Source organism: Octopus bimaculoides, chromosome 3 (genome assembly GCF_001194135.2).
Source record: "Octopus bimaculoides isolate UCB-OBI-ISO-001 chromosome 3, ASM119413v2, whole genome shotgun sequence".
NCBI lineage: Eukaryota > Metazoa > Mollusca > Cephalopoda > Octopoda > Octopodidae > Octopus > Octopus bimaculoides.
The window spans coordinates 56,021,177-56,026,188 of record NC_068983.1 but is presented as its reverse complement, the minus strand read 5'-3'; the positions used below and the strand labels follow the sequence as shown (position 1 = coordinate 56,026,188).

Sequence of the window (5,012 nt, the reverse complement as noted above, 5' to 3'; positions counted from 1 at the left end):
TTATATTATGATTTTATTTACTCCATGTACCCACATGGGGATTAACACATACTTTAACAAATTATTGTTTCTTATATTTAATTGTTTATGTTATGATTTTATTTACTCCATGTATCCAGACTTTGTGGACACCCTGTATATGTGTGTATGTATATATATATGAAAGAAGAAAAGAAAATGGAGATTAAGAAGTTAATAATTGTTTATTATTAACAACAAATTGGTCATCTTTGCTTCTTAAAGCTGATTCAATTAATACTCAATTTGTATTACAAATTTCTACATTAAATTTACATTTATGTGACATGAGTATAATTTCATCAGAGGGAAAATGATGTACTTTTGGCTGTTATATGTGGACTCATCAATTCATTTCAGCAGAATCTGAAATAGATAGGTCCACATACAGCATCCAAAGGTACATTTTTTTCCCTCTGATGAAATTTTGCTCATGTCACATAAATGTAAATTTAATGTACAAATTTGTAATTAAATTATTGAGTATTAATTGAAACAGCTGTAAGCAGCAAAGACGACCAAAGTGTTGCTAATAATAAACAATTATTAACTTCTTAATCTCCATTTACTTCACTTCTTTCAAATGGATATAAACTATATGCTTTATATACACCTATTGTTTGTAGAGAATTTCATTCCCCCAAAATACTAGGAATTGAACCAGTATTTCCTTGGATGCAACCAAGCTTGTGTACCATTTTAAAATAATGAACTGAATGAATACACACCACAAAAATATATTAAAAAAGCATTATTTTAACACGGCACACAAACTTTTTCCTCAATCTAATATATAGGAGCAGCTGTGTGGTAAGTAGCTTGCTTACCAACCACACGGTTCCGGGTTCAGTCCCACTGCGTAGCACCTTGGGCAAATGTCTTCTCCTATAGCCTTGGGCCAACTAAAGCCTTCTGAGTGGATTTGGTAGATGGAAACTGAAAGAAGCTTGTCATATATGTGTGTGTGTGTGTGTGTATTTATATATAGATATATTTATGCATGTGTCTTTGTGCCTGGGTTTGCCCCCTCTACCATCACTTGACAGGTGATGTTAGTGTGTTGACATTCCTGTAACTTAGTGGTTCAGCAAAAGAGACCGATTGAATAAGTAGCAGGCTTAGAAAGAATAAGTCCTGGGCTTGATTTCTTTGACTAAAAGGCAGTGCTCCAGCATGGCCACAGTCAAATGACAGAAATAATTAAAAGAAGAAACGAATAAAAAAACATGCACATACATACATACATACATACATACATACATTCATACATACATTGTCGTTGTCATCACCATCGGCATTTAGCATTCTTTTTAATCTTTCTCTTTCCTTACCAATCAGCTTAGCTTATATTGAAAATTAATACAAGGTATCTTCTTTATTGATCTAGCTTCTTAAATCTTTCTCTTCTCGAAGATATTAAAAGTAAATAATACAGGCAATTGGATATGTATATGTGTGTAAGGGTTTGTGCAACTTCTTGTTTTGACATCACATGGTAGTTATAAATTAGCAAATTCATCAAATCAGCTAGGTTGTTCGTTTCCAGGCTTCTATGAAAAAACCTATCTATCTGACCATGGGGAATATTACCTTTCTTATTTATTTATTGCCCACAAGGGGCTAAACATAGAGGGGACAAACAAGGACAGACAAAGGGATTAAGTCGATTACATCGACCCCAGTGTGTAACTGGTACTTAATTTATCGACCCCGAAAGGATGAAAGGCAAAGTCAACCTCGGCGGAATTTGAACTCAGAACGTAACGGCAGACAAAATACCGCTAAGCATTTCGCCCGGCATGCTAACGATTCTGCCAGCTCACCACCTTACCTTTCTGGCAAACAGGTGAGGCTTAATAACAGAAGGGCAACCAGCTGTAGAAAATCTGCCCTCAACAGATTCCACCTGACCCATGCAACATGGGAAAGAGGACATTAAGTGATGATGATGACAATGTATATGTGCACTTTAATGCACTCATGTAAAAAGAGAGCTGAACTTATTTGCTTTGTTCATGTCCCACAGATGGAGGAGAAAGATAAAAGACATGACAGATTCGTTGTAATTTGCAAAGATTAATTCTTACTGTCTTCAAAACAAGAGAAAGCAGCATATCAGACACCAAGGAAGTGGTGGTGGGGCAAGGTATATGGAAGTTACAATGAGATTCTTTTGTCTTAAGATCATTATTGTCTGAGAATTAATAGCGGCTTAGAATCAATATTGTTTGAGTAGGATTGGGTTTTTTTCCTAATAATAATCAATGTCCTTTAATCAGTAACAGTGTTTGAATGTTTGTCTTTCAGAGTATGATGCCACAGAATCACCATTGTCTTAGAAATATTTAAAAATGGGAAGATGTTATCTATGAATCAAAAGTTAGATATATATGTAGATTAGATTAATGTATGTCAGAAGTTACAGACTGAAGAAAAGGATTAAAGCAGCTGAAGCAACAAAGATAGATTGTATTAATTTTAGATAAATGCTGAACTGATAAATAGTGGAAGAGATAGATTAGTATGCTTCATTTTCTTAATTAAAAACAATATATCCTCCTGCTTAACTAATATTTTCCACAAAAATAATGTCAACCAGTCATTAACCCTTTCAATAGCCAACTCCCAGAGACAGCTTTTGGTTTCATGATACGAGGTATTTCGTTTTCATATATTCATATGATTTAAACGTATAAACCTTTTATCATAATTTCCCCAATGAAAATTTTATGTTTCAAACACCACTAAAAGTACAGGCATGGCTGTGTGGTAAGAAGCTTGCTTCCCAGCCACATGGTCCCAGGTTCAGTCTTACTGAGCAGCGCATTGAGCAAGTGTCTTCTACTATAGCCTTAGGCCAACCAAAGACTTGGGAGTGGATTTGGTAGACGGAAATTAATAGAAGCCCGTTATCATCATCATCGTTTAACATCTGTTTTCCATGCTGGTATGGGTTGGAAGGTTTGACTGGAGACTGGCAAGCCATGAGGCTGCACCAGGCTCCAATCTGATCTGGCAGTGTTTCTACAGTTGGATGCCCTTCCTAACGCCAGCCACTCTGTGAGTGTAGTGGGTGCTTTTTACATGCCACCAGCACGGAAGCGAGTCAGGCGGCACTGGCATCAGCCATGTTCAGATGGTGCTTTTTACATGCTACTGGCACAAGGAGCCAGTCAGGCGGCACCGGCAAAGACCCACACATGAATGGTGCTTATTGCATGCTACCAGCACGGGAGCCAGTCAGGTGGCACTGGCATCAGCTACAACTAAAATTTCCATTTTTGATTTTGATTTGAGATTCTGATTGAGATTTTGGGCAATATGCTGTGCTTGTGAAGACCTGTCAAACCAAGTGAAATTGTAGTCATGACTGATGCCAGTGTTGCCTGACTGGCACTCATGCCGGTGGAACGTAAAAAGCAACATTTGAGCGTTAGGCCTCATGGAGGCAATGACAGGTGACCAAGACCTTCGCCAATATACAATGCTCGTGTAGACCTGTCAAGCCAAGTCAGACCGTAGTTGTCGCCGATGCCACTATCAGAATAATGGCAGCTGTGCCAGTGGCACATAAAAAACACCTACTACACTCTCAGAGTGGTTAGCATTAAGAAGGGCATCCAGCTGTAGAAACCTTGCCAAATCAGATTAGTGCAGCCCTGGTGCAGCCCTCCTACTCCCAGCTTACCAGTTTTCCATCAAACCATCCAACCTATGCCAGCATGGAAAGTGGACATTAAATGATGATGATGATGCCAGGCCCACTAGACTGGTTCCTGTGCCAGTGGCACATAAAAAGCAACCACTACAGTCTCGGATTGGTGTGCATTAGGAAGGGCATCCAGCTGTAAAAACTCTGCCAGATCAGATTGGAGTCTGGTGCAGCCGCAGGCAGTTCAGACCTCAGTCAAAACGTCCAACCCATGCCAGCAAGGAAAGTGGACATTAAACACTGATGATGATGATAATGAAATATTTCTTTGTTTTCTTTACTAGTTTCAGCTCGAGAGCTTAAAAATGAAGTATTTCGTTGACGAACACAACACACTACCTCATCTGGGAATTGAAACCATGATCTAATAATACTGATCACAACACCCTAACTACTAATCCATAAGCCTTCACTTATAAATGATACAGAAAAATATTCATAAAGACCTGCACAGATATTTCAGTATACCTTAGTAATGAGAACCCAGGTTCGAAATTTCCCCAAGACACCTGATGAAGGCTGGAGGGTATATTAGCGGAAATGGTGTGTCAACAATAAACAAGATGAGGACAAATATCCATCAAATGTAAATAAAGTAAATAATGTCAATAATGTATTCCAGTATAGTTTTAACTGTGGACTTAATTGAAATAGTTCGTAGTTTTAAAATGTCTGTTTCCATATTAGTCTAACTAGAGATATAAATCAAGCAGCATTGAGTGTACTTCCAATGAATGCCATTGACCCAGACTTTCTCCAAGACACATTCTAATGTCAGTAATTACCAGGCATTTCTCAGATATAAAATAATTTCTTCAGGCAGGACAGTCTTTCTGTAAGTTTAAATACCTTCTTCTTGAACTGCTTTGATAATCATGTTCAAGGAAAGCTGATAGATCCAGCAAGATAATTGTTGAAATAGTAATAAATAAACCTGACTGCAAAGACCAAACAATGGCAATAAGTCTTTTACACAACAACCAATCACAATGTGAAATTAAGCCATCACGTAGCAGACAGCTTATAGTTAAGTACAAAATGACCTTGATTTATCACTGATCTTCACATCAGCATTCTCCATACTTTTCGAGAACCTCTTGTGGTAAGTAGCTTGCTTACCAACCACATGGTTCTGGGTTCAGTCCCACTGCATGGCACCTTGGGCAAGTGTCTTCTACTATAGCCGCAAGCCAACCAAAGCCTTGTGAGTGGATTTGGTAGAAGGAAACTGAAAGAAGCCTGTCATATATATGTATATATATATATATATATATATATATAT

The 5,012-nt window shown here is 37.8% G+C and overlaps 1 protein-coding gene across 1 annotated transcript in view; it reads right to left on the bottom strand.

The window, feature by feature from the left end:
• The window catches only part of LOC106871393 (intraflagellar transport protein 122 homolog), a 264,510-nt gene that overhangs the window by 110,980 nt on the left and 148,518 nt on the right, over nucleotides 1-5,012 (bottom strand). The window lies entirely within an intron of this gene.